The sequence below is a fragment of the Seriola dumerili genome, unplaced genomic scaffold (genome assembly GCF_002260705.1).
Source record: "Seriola dumerili isolate Sdu_G_001 unplaced genomic scaffold, Sdu_1.0 BDQW01000036.1, whole genome shotgun sequence".
Taxonomy (NCBI): domain Eukaryota; kingdom Metazoa; phylum Chordata; class Actinopteri; order Carangiformes; family Carangidae; genus Seriola; species Seriola dumerili.
Genome location: NW_019174291.1, coordinates 3,748,535 through 3,769,876, shown reverse-complemented (window position 1 = coordinate 3,769,876; position 21,342 = coordinate 3,748,535). Strand labels below are relative to the sequence as shown.

The 21,342-nt window shown below is 42.5% G+C and overlaps 1 protein-coding gene across 1 annotated transcript in view; it reads left to right on the top strand.

Annotated features, from left to right (window-relative positions):
* The first annotated feature begins 5,089 nt into the window (after nucleotides 1-5,089).
* LOC111216944 (nesprin-2-like) overlaps nucleotides 5,090-21,342 on the top strand; it is a 44,449-nt gene continuing 28,196 nt past the window's right edge. The window contains exon 1 of the mRNA XM_022738608.1: nucleotides 5,090-5,158. The gene's annotated coding sequence lies outside the window, so the exon portion shown is untranslated. The remainder of the gene's footprint in view (nucleotides 5,159-21,342) is intronic.

Genomic DNA, 21,342 nt, shown 5'->3' with positions numbered 1-21,342 from the left:
CCCAGACGTCCCTCTGCAGCTCCTCCTGGAGGATCCTGAGGGGTTCAGGCTGGATGAGATATATAATCTCTCCAGTGTGTTCTGGGTGAACCCGGGGGTCTCCTACCAATTGGACGCACTTGGAAGACCTTCAGCAGGAGGGGCCCAGGAGGATCCTCATCAGATTCTTGAATCACCTCAACTGGCTCCTTTTGAAGTGAAGGAGCAGCAGCTCAACTCCGAGCTCCCGCCACCCATCCCGGTTTTCCCAGGATTGTTCTTTTTTGAGCGACTGTCCCGGAAAATGAATATTGTTTCCTGGGAAACGCATCGTCCCAGTTTTTGTGAAAATGCACTTCTACTGCAGGATTTCATAGTCTCAAAAAGAAACTGATTCCTCATTCCTTCAACTACTTTTCTGTTTTTTTTTCTTGGTTATGTCCAATCCTGTGTCTGTAAACGTATGAAAACAGGTACAACAGTGCCCAATTTACTTTATTACCCAGTAACTGCCACCCACCCACGTCCTCAACCCTGTGATAGCCCGACAGCCAAGTGGTTAGAGTGCACACTAAATGGCTGCAGATTTCCTGAGCAGTGAGTTCCTGGTTTGACTCCCTGCCTGGCTGACTCTTTGCTGCTCTCTGTCCCTGCATTTTCTGTCAACTTCTACTGTCCTATCAAATAAAATAAAAAAAAATGCCCCCAAAAAATGTGAAAAAAAAACAGATGGATTGATTGTTTAAGTCTCCCAGTTTTTCATATATAAAAGGTTGCAACCCTAGACACAAGACCAGCTTATGAAATAGCTGTGATGTCACAAAATGGTGCCCCTACATACTCATCTGAAAGTGATATTTTAAGGTGAGTGCAGAGAAACCCTCTGCACACATCACTCTGCTCAGAGAGGCTCAAATACCCACCTGAAGCAGCAACAAGTAAAAGACATGTCTGACTAGAGGGACACATTAAGACCTGACAAACAGACAGTTTGTCTGTTCTCCATGTGGAGAAAGACAGACATGTACAACTGATGTTTCCTTAATGTCCTCAGTAAAAGCTGTGAGGCTGACGTACTAATAGAGATTCACAACAGAATTTCTCCTAATTAGTTCATTCAACAATTCTTTTAGAGTTTATTAGCTGCTAAATCCAAAACTGAGAATCAGAAATGAGCACATCAAACATAGTCAAACAGAATTCCTCAGAGATCCATGAATTATCGCCAGCACCAGCTGAAGGTCAGCCAGACAGAGTGTGAGACAGCGTCATCTACTCAACTCGATGGCTACTTAAAGCTGCACTTGGCAAGACATTTATGTAAACAGCTGGTCCAGGCCAATATCAGAAAGCAGAGCAGAGTGTCCCATCCAAAATAAGATTTGGTTTCTCCCTTCATCCAAATGAAATTCTGCTGTCCACTTGGAATCTGGTGGAACATCAGATCCACACAGGAAGTGACTGACTCAGGAGTCAAAATACAGTAGTTTCCAGTGTACAGCAGAGAGCAGGAGAGCTGGCCTCACTAGCTGTGATTGAGATCTACTGTGGATCATTACAAACAGACACACACTCTTCCAAATGACTGGTGGAAGTGATGAACTAAGCAGTCGTCTGCCCAAATTCACCAGCTCCTTGGCCTGTGTTCAGTGTTAAATTCCCTCTTTACTCGCAGCCATAAATCCAGCACATTGTCTTGGTGCGATTGTCTCGGCAGCGCGTCGCTCAGCGTGGCTGTAAATAGCCATACAACCAGCAGCTTCTGTAATTTGCTGCTAAAGATTTTTGAAATATGATGCTTACGTAACTGTCCCACAATACCAGGCCCCATTTACATATTGCATAGAGATAAACTCACTGCACCAGTCTATAGAGGAGTGTGTGCGTGAACTCATCTGCATATATGCTAATGACCCACGTGTGTCACACATATGTATAAAAACCAGGAATTCATTTGATTAATGTGTTTGTAATGTGTGCATGTGCATGTGAGCAGTATTGAGCATGTTCGCCTGTAAAGAAAATAATATGGCAGCAAACAACTCGGACAGAGAGCCTCAGGATCACAGCTGATAATGCAAAAGCAGGAATCCTCCGTGGGCCAGGTTTAGGATGGACTCTCCGAAAGGTGCAGCCCCTGAATTGGGACACAGCTATTTTTTTTGTCATTTATGCTATTTCATTTTATGCAGATATGTAAAACACATAAAATCAATATGAGATAACATCATAATGTGCAAGTGTAGTTTTTTTCTACTGTCAGTGTCAGCACATTTCAGTCCTCTGTTTTGTATTTCAGCCATCTTGTTGGATCCCTGATGGCACCTCTCAAGGACGTATCTGTTACACAGTGAGGGCTCAGCAGCAGTGTGACAGCTGGAGGTGTCAGGTAGTATTTTGAAATGTGACTCCCAACCGAGCAGAGAGGTACAGAGAGGAAACCTCATCAACCTCTCCTCATGACTGTTTCAGTGATATTGTATCTATTTGTTTTAATAAGTTCAAACCTGCTACTTGAAACTCAGCTGTCATTTTTGACGGTGAAATCATCTTAACAAACAAGTCACATGAGTTTTCCAGCTGTGTTTCCGTCAGCTGGAACATCTGGTCCTTCTATTCTCATGCTGACAGAAGTTATACACACTCCTACATTTCTATATCAGGATTATTGCAACTCTTTATAGTCATGGTTAAACCAGAAGACAATATCATACCTTCAGTTTGCATAAAAGACCACGATGCAGCTTTTTTCACAGCAGACATTTTGACATGTGGCAGGTGTAATTAATAAAATGAGCTGCTCCAGGTTCAGGGTTAACACTGAGGTCATGATATCATACAGGTTTAACAGCCTAAATTAATCCCTGTCAGTGTGGAGAGGGCTTTGGAACAGAATGTTGATCTTTATCTGTATCACCTGAAAAATGAAGCCAACACAAGTGTTAATCAATGTTATTCACTTCACCTGTCAGTGGTCATAATGTTATGGCTTATCGCTGTATAACTCACCTGTTTACATTTTGTTAAGGCCTAAAGTTGTGTGTAATTGAAGGCGTGGCCTTTTTGAGTGACAGGTGGGGGAGTTTATACATGCCACAAACCGACATGCACCGAAGTGTTGGCTCCACACACGCTCCTCCTCTCTGTCCATTTTTGGATTAGCGGGGAGTTAGGGGCGGAGTCAGACACTGCCAAAATAGTGACAATGGAGCAGCTCACTCTGAGCTTCAAAGCCGCTCTTCAGAAACCTGTGGGTGACGTCACAGAAGCTGTCCATCTTTATTTACAGTCGATGAACTTTATATCGGAACATAAAACTGTAATAATTCAAATCAAGTTCTGAGACAGTTTAATTTGTTGTCTGGAGTTTATGAGTTCCAGAGGAAACACAGTTAAACTAACTGAATGAATAAAACATGGAAAATCCTCCATCAGACACTTTATAGAGTTTAGAGAGCAGAGCTGTATTAATTGGCAGTGTGGTGAACAGACTGGGTTAATGTGTGAGTCCTAACTGGGACCTTTCTGGACCCGCGGGTGACTGAAGGTATGTCAGGTCTTTGATCCTGGAGACACGACTGTGATTTTTGGCTGTAGAAATAAAACTTCAGATGACATGTGGCTCTCTGGTGGTTCAGGAGAAGTGGTTCAGTGGTTATCTGATCTGAGGGTCTAAGATTGAAGGTGTACTGTACAGATCTTAAAACCCCAGAGGCAAAATAGTGATTTGTGATGTCAGACTGTATAAATCAATAAAATTGAATTAAAGCAGTAGAGATGCCAAGAGACTCAGATACTAATACTTCAGTAAAGCTGGAAGACTAAACCACAAACACAAGTTTAACAACTGACTGAATGAATAAAACATGAAAAATGTAAATCAGTATACATTTTTAGAGAATTCAACAGTTCTTCTGTTGGGAGCAGGGTGCACAGTAACCAACTGCATTATGTTACATTGCATGTTATATTTTTTGAGAAGACTTTTTTTGTAAACTTCTGACTTTTACTCCACTACACGTTCTACTGTCTGTTTGACACACACACATACACACACACACACACACACACACACACACACACACACACACACACACACACACACACACACACTCACACACACTCACGCACTTTATTATTATTATTATTATTATTTTCATTATCATATTTTTAAAAGTACTCCAGTACTCTAACTCAAGTTAACATTTATTGTATTGAAGTAATATTTGACTAAAGTAATAGAGTTCTGTACTTTGTCCACCTCTGACTGGGAGACATTTGACCTCTGACCTGCAGGCTGTCCCTAATCTGACATGGCATTTTCTGAATTACATTTTATGATTTCACTTCTAATATGTTCACCCATTTTACTTGTTTCACCCTTATCTCATTTTACTGTTACTCTATTTGATTCTATTGTTATGTTGTTTTTTTTTGTCCTGAATTTTCCTTCTAAGGATTTGAAATGTATGAATAAGGTTGATCATTATTGCTATAATGATGAGTACTGTATTAGGACGTGTGTTGGAGTCAGTGTGTTTTCTAATTAAAAATTAATCCACATGTTTACAGCACTGACATGGATGGTGGAGTTTTATCTGTTTATGGTTTGATGACTGGCAGGCCAGCAGGGCTGCATCCCATTCCAAAATGATCTCCCTTTGAATGCCTCCTTCACTCGTGTTTATATGGACGCAGTTTGAGGAATCATTAAACCACAAATAAACCAAAGAATAAATACATTTCAGTATATAAATAAATAAGTGAAATTAAAGTGTATTCCTCTGTATTCTGTGTGAAAGGGGGGACTAGGACACATTGGCGGAAGTGGTACACAGATAAAATCACCGAGCCACAGGAGCGTGATGCACGTGTGCAGCTGCAAGTGTGTCCGCGCGCGCGCACGGACAGGTTCAGAGAAGGTGTGGCCTCTAAACTACCTGCAGCAGGTAGGCTCGTGTTACCCGCTGCTCTCCTCTCTCTGTTTTTCCTGCTGCAGGTTTCAGGTAATTCTCCTGCAGGTGAGTTTTTATCTCTCAGCTTGAATCAGCCGATCAACAGCTCGAAACCTCACCTGAGTCACCGGAAGTGGACATGAGTGTTTGAACTGCTTTTTCCCACCTGTTCGGACGTGTTTTCACATTTCCAAGTTTCCCGGGATGAGCTCATCCACCAGCGGGTAAGTCAACCATCATTCAGACGTTAATTAGGTCACGTTCGCTGCCGCTCCTCCTGGTTTACACACAGTTTCGACTTGCTTTCAGTTTGTTTTCCGGTTTGCGTGCATGTGTTTGGTGTGTGTTGTCTGCATGGCCTGTTTGAGTTGTTTTGTCTATGAAAACAAGTTTCAAATGTCACACACCGAAACTCCCATGCTGCTTTTCCCTGTAGCACATGTTGTTTCAGGAAACATGTTGTCTAATGTGAGACCGTGAGGTTGGTAATTTACACTGTGTACAGTTCAAGAACCGGTTTTTTGTAATTGGACTGCTGTGTGTGTGTGTGTGTGTGTGTGTGTGTGTGTGTGTGTGTGTGTGTGTGTACTTCTATCTTTGTGAGCACCAGTTTGAGTGTAGACCTTGGGAATGGGGACATGTTTGCTGGTCCTCACTTTAAAATTGCTGTTTAAGGTTAAGACTTGGTTTAAGCTGTGATGGTTGAGGTTGGAGTACGGGGCCAGGGGGGCTATGTAATGCATTAGTACTATGTTAGTGAGTGTACTGATAAAGATAGAAGTGTGTGTGTGTGAGAGAGAGAGAGAGAGAGAGTCATTCATTGACACCGGGCTGTCAAGAGTGTATCCATTGTCCTGTGTGCCCCCAGGATATGAGTTTAGAGAGGTGTGTGATTGTGTGCATATAGTGTTCTTGTGTCCCTCTGTTGCCGTGGTTACAATGACAAGTATTGAGCATGGTGATCTGGGGGAGATGGTGGAGGAGTCAATTCTACTCTTTATGAAAGTAGTGAAGTTTCCTCCTCTCCTCTGAGGGTAAATTCAGAGTAAAGAGGTAAAGAGGTGTTGATTGTGTGTTTCCCCAGATTTATCAAACTTGTTATGATGGTTTTCTTTTATTTTTAGAACGAAGTGTGTTGCAGAAAAAAAGACCTGTCGGGCAGGTGAGGGAGGAAAGAGAAGCAAGAGAGCAGCAAGGAGGACAGATAAATGATTATTATAATAATATATTATGAATAATAATAATGATATTTTATAAATGATAATTCTACAGATAAATGTCAAAGGCTGTAAATTAAGAATACAGGCCGGCGTCGCATCCTCATGGACACTGGCACAACAGCGCCGCTGCTGAACAACATTCTAGGCGAAACACTGAATTTCCATTGATTCTTTACTCCCCCTCTGAACCCAGCTCCTCTTTATCTACCTCATCCTATAAACAAAGACTAACAGATGCTGTTTGGTTACACTGATTGTGTCTTCAGGCTTCGTGCTGTTGTGACTGGAACAACAATTACTGTAGGAATGTGTCGCAGTGGTGCAACTGTTTCTCCACCCAGTGACAGCGCAACAACGCTCTGACCTGTTCTGGGCGCCTGACGGCACACTGATCCTCTGCCACGCCTGAACCCAGGAGACAAACATGTCGGAGTGTTGGAGTCTGTGAGTTCATGTGATGTCTGGTGGATCCTTAAACAAACACTTTGATCACTGAAATCACACTGTTCACGGCTTCGACTTACATCAGTGTTGCGAGTGTTTTTATTTATTTCACCTTGTTAGCTAATAACTCAAATGACCAACCAGCTAGTAGATTATTTGTATGAGACTGAGCCCACAGGTCGTCTGTGCAGCAGGTTGTTACGTTTTGTTGCTAGGCGACAACTAGTGGTCGTAGTATTTCTGACAGAAGCAAAAGGAAAAGTGTGGTGACGTAGTGTAAAGAGAGACAAAGTCCACGTCAGGAGGAGGTTGTGGTGGATGGATGAATATGACACAGGAGAGCGGAGTTCCATTCCCATGTGAAAGTAGCTGTTATTATTGTAACCATGACAACAAAGATCATCTAATGTTGGGGAAGCACAAATTTTAACCCAAATCACAATCTTTTCCTAAACCTAACCAAGCCATGACTGTTATTATAGTAACCGTGGCATTGAAGTTAGGTACGCTGCTATTGGTATATTAGGAATGGGAATCGGTTCCAACTGGTTCAATCCATCAACATCATTTGCCTTTATGCTTAACGATTCCCTTATCGATGCCTTCCACTTAGTTCCGTGCGCCTTGCAGAACAATGACATCACACTTTTGTGAGAGGCAGTCAGCGCGAACACCAACGAAGGAGTCGAGGAATTGTGTCTTAATTTCACACAAAATGACGCTAACAGCAAAACGTACAGTGTCTGTGGCACTAAGATTTCAAGCAATGGTGTCAACACCAGCAACATGCTGAAACATTTGTTGACATATTACTGCATTAAATATCAGGAGTGCCATGTGTTTGACGCTCTACGCTGCCGGTCAGCAGAGCAGTGAAGGTACGTATTAGTGATGTGTCGGTCACGAATGAGCCGGCTCTTTTAAGTGAACGATGGGAGCCAGCTCCCGTTTGAGAGCCGTTTTCTGTTTTTCTTCTTTTCTTTTCTTGTAAATGAACACAAGGCAGACCTAAAGAGTTAGACAGCACCCCCACCTCCCCCTTCACCCATAACATAACAGTGAAATACGGGGCCACAGACTTCTGCTCTCTCCTGCCTCCAGACAACAATGCACTGACAATGTGCCTGACTACACCTCATTTTAAGACCAACGCACCCATGGGTGCTCAAATGGGCGCAAGTGTATTTGAAAATGACAACTCAGTCTGGCTGAAACTAGCAAAAACAGTTGCACATGAAGCGATGGGGCCCTCAGAGTTGTAGTAGCTGCCAAAGCTGGATTAATTCCCCCAGAAGCAATAAAACAACAACTGCCAGACCACCAATCTGTGTTTCAGCTACTTAATGATAAGCTTTGATTTAACTGTAACATTACAATTGTTTGGCAGTGAGCCGCTGATGCATATTGAAAACTGAAATTGTTCATCTGGCATTTGTAGATTTTGTATTGTATTGATGTATTTTATATACACATATAACGCATTACTGTATATAATATAATGAACAGCAAACCTGGAGCAGATTAGTATTCTAGTTTACGTAGGTACTGGTTGGTTTCGGGTGTTCATGTGTTAGAGGACTATTGTGCGCGCGGAGTGGCCTCATCTTTCCAGCTGCTGTGGCCCTTGGTTCACTGTGCTGTGTGCACAGGTCACGTCCTGTATGGACTCTGAGAGGGATGGCTGCAGTGTAACTGGAACCTAAATGATGTCACTGAGCTCAGGTGAGATCCCCTGCAGCTTTTACAGTGTAACTGTGTCACGTCACGTAACCGTGGCTACGGCTTCACTACAGCCTGTGGTGTGTAACGGTGACCTGAGCTGTAGTGGATGTGTAGAGTTACCTGAGAGGAGATCTGTTTGACCCAGTTCCCACCTGGAACTGTGGTGAACTATAGTTATCTTGAATGTCATGTTGCATTTGACAGTGGGGCTGAAAATAATGATTATTTCCATTGATTAGTATGAAAAATTATTACTCTATTAATTATTTGGTCTTAAATGTCAGAAAATGAACTTAAAATGCCCATCACAGGTTCCCACAGCTCATGGTATCATTGTTTTTGTTTACTTTCATTCATGACAGAGTAAAGCAGATTTGTTTTCATATTTGAACCAGCAAATCTTTGTCATTTTTGCTTTCTAATGATGATTCTGTTATTAGAATTGTCATAGATTACTTTTCTTTTGATCAACTAAACAATTCAGCTCTTGCACACAGTATACATCTGCTCTGATCAGACACTGATGGTTCTCTGAATAGCGTATTTTGTTTTGGTGATAAACATGTTTGTTCAGATTTTCATGCAGGTTGGATGACAGGACTTGCGAATGGCAGTGGCATCAGTGAATCTCTTGACAGTAGCAGGAGTAAGAAGGACCCTGAGGTGAATTTGCTTGAAAGCAGTAAGATGTAAGAGAGGTGTGGGAGGAAGAGGAAGGACGGATGAAAAGCTGAGTGTGCAGGAACAGAGAGGAGAAGAAGCACAGCAGGAGTTGATAAGATTGTTTTCAAAGGCATTAGTGTGTTTTATTAGTGTTGTTGAGGCCGCTGGGCTTCATTATGACTCACATTACCTTTATTACGTCCTGAGGCTCCACCCCCCTGAGGCAACAGGCCGCTCTGAGTCTCAGCTAGCTAACACCTGCGGGCTAATGTCCCCTCTGATGGCCATAACAACACATAATGTTATTACACCATTAAACAGCCTGCTTCCTTCAACTTTATGGCTGCTGTTACCTGCTGCACTGAAACACACTCGGGTAGCCTGCCACCTGCAGGGTCAAGCAGGGTCAAGCAGGGTCAAGCAGGGTCAAGCAGGGTCAAGCAGGGTCAAGCAGGGTCAAGCAGGGCCAGGAAGGGCCAGACAGGACCAGGAAGAGCACATCTCACAAATCTGAAGATAATCCTTACAAGTACTCCAGCCTCAGTGCTGTAATTTACTGGATGATATTGTTGTTGGAGTCTTCTGAATCAGGACCCCTGCTGTGTCAACACAGTGACCTCATTGGATGGATCAATGAGTGGGTATATTTTTTATGGAGGACTAATGTTGCTCTGAATATGGAAAAAATAAGACATGTCTGCTTTGCTAAAGAGGGGTAGTCGGTTTAGTCTAGTTTCTAGTCAACGCAGAACAGAAGCTGAGGCAAACAAGGCTATCCTGATCTACTTACCAAGGCCAACCCAGGTCACCCAATACTATAAACAGGGTCAAACTGGGCTGGCATGGTTCTTGTTACAGGGCCAGTGTTATCTACACAAAACCCATCAGCAGAAGAATTAAATGGGGCCAAATGCACCCCCCACCCCCCCCGAGCCAGGCTAAACCACAGACAGAGGTGTTGTCTGGTTTCAGGATCAGAGCTAAGTAGGTGGCCTTGCTTATACATTAGCTTGGTTTCCACAGTAACAGAGGGCCTGATTGGTCTAGCTGGCCTTACTAAACTGGGGCCATATCGGGCTAACCTGGTTATACTGTATAGTTGTGAAACAGATGGAGGGTCAGCTGGATTTCTGGGTGGAGCTAAAGAAGGTTAGCCTGGTTTCTAGTGAGAGGTGATCCTGATTGCCCTTGCAAAGGAAATGTCAAGCAATTAATGGCCAGTCCGGTTTTTACTGTAAAACTGAGCCAAATGAATCTGTCTAATCAGACCAGACCAAACCGGGCTTCCTCTCTGGCTCTGTGGTTGTTTGGTTTTGTGCCTCAGCACCGGCAGAGCAGATTTTCCTCCTGGGCTGTTTTTAAAGTGGTGTTTCTCTACAGTGAAACATTGTCTTTCATTGCTTCAACCATCATCTCTGAGCTTTATTTGTCCCTCGGAGTGAATTCACCCAGTCAGTAATTTCACACAGGCAACATTAGTCCCTGTAAAAGTCATTTAAAAACGCAGACAAAGATGTTTTCCTGGTGAATCTGCATTAGCTGGTATGTTTCACATCCAATAAAATGTATTATTCCTACAAATCAGCTTTGTTACTGTTTATTTTTTCACTCTCTGACATCTGTATTGGCGCTGTGTGAAGTTACTAATAATGCAAACTACACATTTCCTGCTCCTGCTTCTTCACATCAAAAGCTTGGTATTGGTGAATCATTGAGAGACTTTTATTTTGAAGTAGCTACTAGAATTTGCCACCCAGTTGAGCAGTGCAGCAGTTTGAGTGTTGCACACAGGAGCAGTAGAAGCAGAAACAGCCACAGGGAGCGACTGGATGAAGAGATGCCGATGATGGGCTGTTACTGTAAGAACCAGCACACCTCCAACATATCATCAAGATAAACACTGCCTTTTGTTGTGCTGTGTTGTCCGCTGGAAAACATTAGTGCCATGCCGGCGCAGCTTGAATGGTCATGGTTGATTATGGCTCTGGTGAGAGTGAGTAACCTCTACCTGTGTCTATTTATCTGTTTTTTTTGACAAATGTAAATCAGGTGAGGGCACCACGACTCGTCTTCTCTGGGCTTGTCCTGTAAGTAAATGTTTCATTTATAGTATCAAGGAAACAAGTGGACCAGACTCTGTATTTGTTGTTTAGGGTTGGAAATCTACCTCTCTCATGTTTTAAGGTATCTTGTCTTTGTTCTGAGGAAATGAGGTAGTCTTCATCTGACCCATCTAACTATGAATGGAGGAGTCTCTCTCTGTCTGTCCGTCTGTTTTCTTGCTCATCCAGTTGACTGGGTGTATTGCTGAGGACCCAAGGAAGTCGACTGAAGTGTTTTTGGATCCTGAAAGCTTCAAACATCACTTTCCTGTTACTTGATGTCAAGAAAAAGGTGGAACTACACTGCATTGTGTTGTGCATTGGACGTTTCAACTCTTTCATTGTGTAACTTTGTATTTACTGTGCTTTTCACTCGAAATCAGGAGGCAAATGAGTAAGTGTAAATGTAAGTGTCTTGAGCGTGGTGTGGAAGGGAAGGTCATGGGGGTCAAATCTAATGGGAGTCGGCACCATCCACCAGTGGAAGAGGGGCAGCTCTGGAGAGATGGGAGTGATACAGGGTGGCCTCTTACTGTGCTCATGCCCCAGTCCCTGTCATCGTCATCCCTAGGTTCTGCAGATGTAATGGCAATAAGAACAATAACTGTTAGTGTTAAACTCATGAGCATGACTGTAGTCTTTACAGTGAAATGTATGTCCTCATCAGAGCCGTGTCGGCTCACTCTCCTCTGTGTCTGTGATCCTCTCTGATTATCCAAAACTCAAAACACTTTCTTCGTTCACTCCGTATAAGTCACTGCTCTCTGCCGCCTCGTGACGCCACTTCCAGCTTAGTTAGTTTAACATTCAAATCTCTGGAGAAACGTTAACGTATTTGGGTCATGAGATTAAGATCTGTGCAGTGAAAAGGCTCCTCTGACACCTTTAGAAATTTCAAAGTCCCGTTTTGCCTGAAACCAAATTTGACATAATCACTGAGCTCGGAAGTATAAAGTCATATCTGTCTGATTTGCTTTTATAAATCAACTGGGGAACTGATAAGACCAGTGTTTCTGTGCTGTTGTGGTATTTCAACAGGAGTAATGTCGCGTTTAAACATTTTTACAAAGCGAAGTAAAAGGTATGTTGTTGGTGGTTTTAAGGTCACAGCATGAGAAACAACACCTCAGTGTGTCTTTACAATCAAAAAGCTGGGTTCAAAATGCCAAATAAAGCCAGTAAGTTAACAACTAACTGGCCTGTGCTAAGAACTTCCTCAGGGTGAATATAATTACGATGATTTATAATGTGATAAAGGCTCTGTTTATTCACTACACAGTCAGTCTACCCGCTCTATTAAAGGTGTTACACATGGCTTTTTTTTTATCAACACCATGGCCTCATTAATTTTTATGAACAAATCATAAGAAGTGTAAACAAGTGAAGCGATCAGCTTCTTTGCTGTTTAAAGGGAAATCTGCAGGAAAACAATTCATGTGGTGCCTTTTTAATGAAGGCTGATGGAGTAGAGTAGTCAGGTGGACAGAGACACCCATTTCAAGCCTGAATTTAGGCCTGGTTCTACACTGCTTTGATTGGGGGGGGGCATTTAGAGATGTTGGCTGGTCACTAAGTGCCAGAGTCCAAGACTTGTTACTTGGGTCCTCCATGAGTGTTCTTTAGGACTCTATAACCTTCACTGTTATATGTTTTGTAAATCTGAAGCTGTAGAATCTACTAATACATAAATGTAAAAACTGAATTTAGCTAACACTAACACACTAACTCGCTAATCGCTACATCTTGAATGTGTGAAGATCTAGATCTAGAGGTCAACTCTCATGGATGAACTAAAACTAAAACCAGGTCATTCTCATTGGTGTCAAGTCACTGAGTGTGAGCAAGGCAGACTGGTAACCAGAGTGTAAGAAACTGATGAAGTGAAACGATAGTGAAGTAACTGTTCTCTCCGCTGTATCCAGTTTCTATATGGCCAGACCAACCAATCACATATTAGTAAACTTCGACTATTTGAATGTGGCATGTTTATGGTTGGTCAAATCGACAAGGACACAATAAATTACTAATTATTTTACTATTATACTTAAAATATTAATTGTCTTTTTGAATTTTGGTTTGAATTTGAAGCAGAAGCTGGACTGTTAAAGTTGTCATGTCCATCAAAAAAATGTCATTGGCAAAGTGTTGCATGTATCAGCAAAATATTCAGATGTTTTTCTTTAGCTACCTTACAGTATCCACTCTGCAGTACAATATATGGCAGCAGGAAGTGACAAGCGTTCCAGTGTTTAACTAAAAAACAATAAACAAAATGATAAAATCAGGCCCTTTATCCTTTGGTTTGGTAGAACATTTGGAGTGGCCTTTACTGCAGTAACCATGAGCCCGAGCAACCACTCCAGCAACAACAAAACACATTTGCTACATTGCTACATTGCAGCAGAGCTTAAATCTCTGGATATTTTAACAGAAAAGTGCTGTTCATAGAAAGTCAAACTTCTACAGTGTGATCAAGTCTCCACTGTCCCTCCATGTTCCAGAAATTCATTGTTTCACCAAAACATGTTGTGAAATTTGTCCAAATACATGGTTTCCTTTTGTTTCAAGCACTGTAACGCTTGTAATCCGTGACCCATGTTGCTTTCACCACCACACCATCCTGCAGCCCCAAATACTCAGTAGATACTCCACCCTCCAGATATTCTCACCATTTCTCTTTCCAAATTAGATATTTGAGATTGAGTCCCCCCCCCCCCCCCCCCCCCCCCCGTCTGATGTTCTTTTTCTGAGGACACGAAAGGCTGTTTGTTCCCTGCTTGCTCCTTTTGTCCATGGAAGACAATAGTGACTCTGGGGGCGAGGAGGAGGAGGAGGGAAGGGGGGAGGGGGGGCAGACAGACAGAAACACAAAGGGTGGAGATCAGAAAAAAAACTAAAATTTAGGTTTAGGTTATTTCTCCAAAGGTTTTCCTACAGTAACAACGAAAATATTTTCTCCAATGATTTGCATTTATCGATCATTCAAGTGGCAAATATGGCGTCAGTCTGATACACAGATTTATACTACACCCACTAGTTTTATCAGTATATCAGTTTCAAAAAGAAATGTGAGATGTCTGATTTTTTTTTTTTAATTTTTAAATTTTTTTAAATTTCCAATCAGAGGAGCAAGTCAATTAAAATTTCTACCAAGTGCACTGAACTTACTTCGTACCACTTACTTACTTACTTCCTTGTGCGAATTTCACGGACAACCTTTACCATAGAGAATGCTCAGAAGTCTGTGCAGCAGGTTCGATTCCCATGTTAAAGTAGCTTTTTATGTTGTTTCTATTATCTATGACTGTTTAACAACGTTAACCAGGTTGTTATTATTGTAACCATGACAACAGTAATGTTGCGGAAGTACTAATTTTAACCCAAATTACCTTCTTTTCCTAAACCTAACCAAGCCATGACTGTTATTATAGTAACCATGGCATCAGTGATATGTATGCTGTTCTTGGTACAGTCTGTGTGTTTATTATTGTAACCATGACTACTAAGGTTCGGTCTGCCTTGATGGAAAATGCAACGACTGTGTTCATGGCCTTTTGGCAAGAAATTAACTCATGCGTTTCTTCACCTATACCAGATGTGTGGAGTTACACACCTGTGAGTGATAGCACAAAATTATTAGAATTTGTAAATGTCTGAAATCTGTTTACGGCTCCATAGAGTGTTTGGAATAGAGGGAATAGCCAATGAGGGAACCAGGGACAGAGCATTAATTGGGTTTTAATATTTCACAGTCACACGTGCTTCACAGGCTCTACAAGGCTTATATTAGATCAGCTGTGTTGCTATGAAGCGAAAACAGCAATTAGTGTTTTAATAAATGGCCCAACGATCAGAGGAGAGCAGCAGACTGACCTGGCTGTGGAGAACCAGGGTCAACATGTCACTGTTAGACAACGAAGCCAAAGGCCAGTTTGAATTTTGGCAAAATGAACGTTTTCAGAGAGCTCGCAGGGTTCATTTTGTTGTTGGTTGACCTCAGTTTGTGCAGGTGGTGACGTCCTGAGGAAACAGAGTCTCAGAGGGAGAGGAGGGGGAGCAGGAAGGAGGAGGAGAGCTTTTGACAGAGGAGCAGCCGGCCTTATGTCATTGCCAACACACATACACACACATGGATGTCAGCGCTCTGCTGCACACTTGGGTGTTTGTTGCAGAGAAAGATTGTCCGCACAAGGTTAGAGAGGAGAGGGAAGAGTACAGGAGTTTGGTTCATGGTTGAGAATTTACTCGATACTGGGTTTACAATGAAGAGGCATTTGTTTTTCTGTAGCTTCCAGGGCAGTCTACACCTCTAGCCTTTGTTGTGACCTCACAAAACACTTTTTAGCTAACTCAACACTTCACAGAAATTATGACAACATTTTCTGTGACTCTGGATAAACAGGGATGTAACCTGAAACTAGTCTGAGTGGAGGAGGCAGACAACCACCAGAGGGTGATTCTAGTTAACTGTATCTCTATTGTCCTGATGTTCAGGTGATTTTAAGGAGAGATGTTTATCTAATGGTTATGGAAATATTATTATGAGTTTGAAATGACATGATGACAAATTTATTACCAGGAGTAAGAAGACAAATACATTCATTAAAGCAATAAGAACAGTAATAGAGGTCTGGGGGAATCTCTGATGTGGCTCTCCAGAGCCATTAGCTGTTGTTTCTTAATTTGATTTTATCTTCTGTTTGCTCCGGGAAGCTTTGATCAGATTTTAAATGTGAACACTGCTCCAGGTCTGGTGTCAGCAAATGTCTTCATAATGAATTTACTGCTTTTAGAGGAACTCCTAAAAAGAGGGCGGATATCGCCTCAGAGAGTCTGTCTTAAGCTCTGCTCAGAGATTTCTGTTCATAGTAACAAAGCCACTGAGGATTATCACCTAACTTGGGTGTTTCCACTGGCTCTACAGAACATTGGGCCTGATTCACCAAACATTCTTAAGAAGAAATTTCTTCTTAAAACCCACTTACGCACTTTATACAAAGATTCTGACATTCACCAATGTTTTCTTATTTGGGATTTGTTCTCTGTAAGAACTGAATCTACTCACACTCAAGAGCACTCTTACACACATTTGAGTGCTGACATGTTTGAGCAAAATAAGTGGTTATTGTGTTTTCTTTTGTTCTACAGTTATATAATATAATATTATTTAAATTACAATAATATCAAGTCATTTATACATTTAAAAAAATAACTTGTTATTTTACAAAGCATTATGGTCTTTTAAAATAAATGAACACTACACTAACACTTAACACATTCACATCAATTATGTTAATTGGGAACCATGCCATCCACTAGTCAGTGACTGTCACCCTATTTATAGGCCAAAAGTAGGACTTCTGCACCCTAGGCCTGCTCACACAGTGGCATATTTACTGCTGCTGCTAGATATTGCAGATGGTGCTCTATTGAGGGAACAAATTTTCCATGACCATATAGATGTATTTGCAGAGAGTTATAAGTACTTATTGGGATGCACCATTGGCATCTTAAAAGGACGCTGGATGTGTTTGGACACAGCAGATGGTAAGTTGCTTTACAAACCGGAGAAGGTGTGTATAAAGAGAACAGATGACGATTTGTTTTATTCTTGCAAAAACTATAGAGAGAATAGACTACCTCCGGTCAAACTGATTTCAGTGCACATCTTTATATTTTTTTAAAATTTGAATTCATTTCTTTAAGTGTATCTGAGATTGTGGCAAGTGTCGAGAACCGCTTCTGAGATCAGACGTGGGGCAGAACGGAACCTGGGAGCACGCATGGAGGTACTGCTGCAGGAAGGTACTGCTGCAGGAAGGTACTGCTGCATGGAGGTACTTCTGCATGGAGATACTGCTGCAGGAAGGTACTGCTGCATGGAGGTACTGCTGCAGGCAGGTACTGCTGCAGGCAGGTACTGCTGCAGGCAGGTACTGCTGCAGGCAGGTACTGCTGCAGGCAGGTACTGCTGCAGGCAGGTACTGCTGCAGGCAGGTACTGCTGCAGGCAGGTACTGCTGCAGGCAGGTACTGCTGCAGGCAGGTACTGCTGCAGGCAGGTACTGCTGCAGGCAGGTACTGCTGCAGGCAGGTACTGCTGCAGGCAGGTACTGCTGCAGGCAGGTACTGCTGCAGGCAGGTACTGCTGCAGGCAGGTACTGCTGCAGGCAGGTACTGCTGCAGGCAGGTACTGCTGCAGGCAGGTACTGCTGCAGGCAGGTACTGCTGCAGGCAGGTACTGCTGCAGGCAGGTACTGCTGCAGGCAGGTACTGCTGCAGGCAGGTACTGCTGCAGGCAGGTACTGCTGCAGGCAGGTACTGCTGCAGGCAGGTACTGCTGCAGGCAGGTACTGCTGCAGGCAGGTACTGCTGCAGGCAGGTACTGCTGCAGGCAGGTACTGCTGCAGGCAGGTACTGCTGCAGGCAGGTACTGCTGCAGGCAGGTACTGCTGCAGGCAGGTACTGCTGCAGGCAGGTACTGCTGCAGGCAGGTACTGCTGCAGGCAGGTACTGCTGCAGGCAGGTACTGCTGCAGGCAGGTACTGCTGCATGGAGGTACTGCTGCAGGAAGGTACTGCTGCAGGGAGGTACTGGCTGCGAGGTTCCAGGTTGCTCCTCAGACGGTGGTTGGCTCAGCAGCTGGTCATCTGTGAATGAATGATAAATTAAACCTCTGTAGTAGGGGTGGGCGATATGACGATATTAGATCGTGAAGGATTACAACGTGAAGACGATCTTTCAAACTGCAGAGATCGTGGGATCGTCTAGGCCAGATTCTATAAATTGCAGTTCTATGCTGATGCACAGACGCACCAGACGTATTGACGTCGTCAACCTGACCGACCAATCATAGCGAATTACAGCCAGTGACGCACTTTCCTACCTTCCTCCTTGTTTGTGTGTGTAGCGGTAGCACATGGAGAGCGATGGCTGAAAGCCAAACGGAGTTGGTTGCTAAAAGAAATTCCACCTCCATTATATGGAATTGGTTTGGATTTTCCGCAACTGATCAAGCGCAAGCAAATGTAATTTGCAAAGTTTGCACAGAAACCGTTCGCACGTCGGGTAGTAACACGACGAACCAGAATGATGTTGTTGTTTACCTTAAACTTTACGTTGTTTGCACATGCAGGCAAAACTGCGACTATTTGAAATAAAATCTGTTAAGAAAGGTTCTTTGGTCTGTCTGTTTTTCTTTTTCCAATTTAAGATCGTGATAAAATCGAAATCGTGATTTTATTTTTAAAAAATCGTGATATGATATTTTTGCCATATCGCCCACCCCTACTCTGTAGTGACCTTTATTTGTGCTTGTTATATAAGCCAAAATGTGTAAATGTCGAAAACAAGCACATTGGTTAATCTTTTTAAAGACAATGTTGTAGACCTGCCCTTAGGACACACTCGTTATGAATTATATTATTCCAGAAAAAATAGCTCACCCTCTGATTCCTCTGGGATAGGAGATGGACCAGGAGGAGATGAAAGAGCTGATGACACACCTGACAGTGCTGTCTCTCCGATGATTGCCCCGATGCGCTTGCCCGCTGTCTGTAGTGCGCCCTTCTCCAGATACTGCATTCACTGAATGTGTGATTGCATCCCATGCATCTTTTTTGTGTGTGATTTTTATATCCAGAGGTAACGCTACTAAATATTACCGCTTGTTTGTGGCTCACTTCCTGCAGCAGTACCTCCCCTTCAGAACTGCTGAAATTCCTTTTGCGCTTTGATTCTGCTTCTCCGTCTTTACTTTTTCGTTTAGGCATTTTCTCAACTTTGGTATCTCTTTGTGACTTTGTTGTGCACACAACCCTTCAGTCTCACGTCCTTTTAAGGGCATTTTTGGGCGTTTACCTATGCTAATTAAGGCCAACTGGCACACACTTTCAATTTACAGGGAGATTGGCATTCATCAATCTAAGAACACAGGTGCGCACAGTTCTGTGGTTTAAGAACTAGTTTATGAATCTGACGTAGAGTTTTCTTAAGAACAACTTAAGAAAGAATTTAAGAAAATACATAAGAATATATTGGTGAATGAGGCCCATTGTGTGTCTTTGAGCGTATACTGTCGTTTTGGTTTTTCTGCCACATTCAGTGTAGATGTGGTTCAGACTGTTTCTAGCATCAACTTTTTTTTCTCAAGTTGGTGGTGACGAAAGCAGAGTATTGGACTTGTATTCAACGTGCAAACTACAGGGGACCAGGGGGAGTTGGGTTCCCCTTAACAAGTCATGGGCTCCCCTGAACACATGATTTGTGAAATTTTAGGGGGTCTCTCAAAATACTAACAATGTTATTTTGCCATGCATTTTTCGAGTGTTTTTTTTATCAACATGGATCATGTGTAAAATTAGGGTATGCTAATGTATCTCTCATGCATGACAGCTATTATCACTATTATTATATGATTTTATTTATTTTATTATTATTTTGCTTTAATAAAGATGACTACATGCAGTTCTTGTCATCATAACCATTGTTGATGAGGATTGGATCCCTTGTAGGCAGCCTGGTTTCTTTCTGATTTAATGCTCATACATTTGTGTGTGTATTGTTTTGCCTTTGACCTATGCTTGCAGCTGTGAATGTATCCTTGAGTCATAGTAAGTCCTTGCAATCCACGGCAGTTGATTGTTAATTTTCTCACTATAAGAACTGACTAAGATGAAAAAGGGTCAAAGCTTTGTTGGGTTTAGAGCCACTTGCAGCCACTGTAGCAGCTTTTGTATGACAGGAAGACTTCTTCTTATCTGTCAGCTCGCTGAATGTGATCCTAATAATGCACAAATTTCAAGGTAGTTTCAGGTTTGGCTGCATGCGACCATCACTGTGTGCTTATCTTCTACACGTTCCGAACTCAGAGATATTTGCAGGCAGATGATCAACAATGTCAGTGCCACAGAAATGATGCTGACTGTGGTTACACAGCAGCCATGTGTGCTCAGGTTTCAGGTGTGTGTCCTTGGCTCAGGAGCACGGGGGATGATTAACTTTGTCTCAGGACACAGACGTTATTTTAATCAGTCTTGGTTCTAATAGTCTTAACTTCCTCTCACCTTTATCACCACCTCGGCTGAATATCACTTTCCCTCTAAAGCTGCTCTAATAGGAGCCATTCATCTCTTCTCCTTCGCCGCTGAAACTTCAGGGGGTGATGCATTTCACTGCTTCCTTCCAGCATTTTCCAAACTGCACTCGTTGACCTGGAGAGCTTTTCTCTACACACACAATATGTCTGATGCCAGTTTGATTGGAGTTTTCTAAATGTTAAGGTCACAACCAAATTAAAATGTCACCTTGTTTTCCAGCCGTACATGAAGCAATATATAAACAAAATGAAAAACCACATTCCTTCAGCTCCATGAAAACTAATTCTGTTTAATGCTGCTTTCATCCCTTAGGAAAAAAAATGTTCAAATCAAAGCTTCAAGATGTGAAGTGCAGTTTAATTTTTGTAATCATTTCTGTATCACAGTGTAACTGACACTGACATGTCCTGAATCATTGTTATTTTGCCGCTATCTGCCACTAAGTGTCACCATGTTGTTTTTATGTCTCTGCACCAGTGACAGTCAGATGATGATTTTATATTGTGGACAATCTTACTTTGGCATATGATCTACTTTTCAGATGAATCGTACAGACCGCGTCATTAAAGGGTGCTATATTTAGGTATTTAATTCAATTGCTGCTAAATAGCCCACTGTCTGTTGAAAGCTAGCAGCTAGCCCGCTAACTGCAGATGACAATGTCAGTTCTCGTTCTGCTCTGCAGCCTCAGCGAGTTTGGAGTAGCGGCACGTAGCAGCTTTCCACCTGAGCAGAACAAGAACTTCCACACAACCGTCTTGTGCTGCAGCTGGTGACGGTGGAGTTACAGTCTGTCCGTGAGATGAGATACATGCCTGTAAGTTAGCTGGGGTTAGCTGTGGCTAGCTGGTTAGTAGTGACTGGACTTTCAAATCAAAACACTTACATATAGCACCTCATAAATAACAGCTCTATCCAAACGAGTACTCATTGTGGGCCAGAACAGGGTCGAGCAGACAAACATCCGAAAACAGCGCCAATGTGGGGGAAAGATACAAATCACAACTTCCGGTTAGGACTTTCACAATAAAATCTGAGCGGAAATAAAACGCAGATCGTGATAAAGATTGTGGATTTGGATTCAAAGGTCAAGGTCAGTGTGACCTCACAAAACACTCTTTAGTCATTACTCAAGACTTCACAGCAATTATGACAAAATT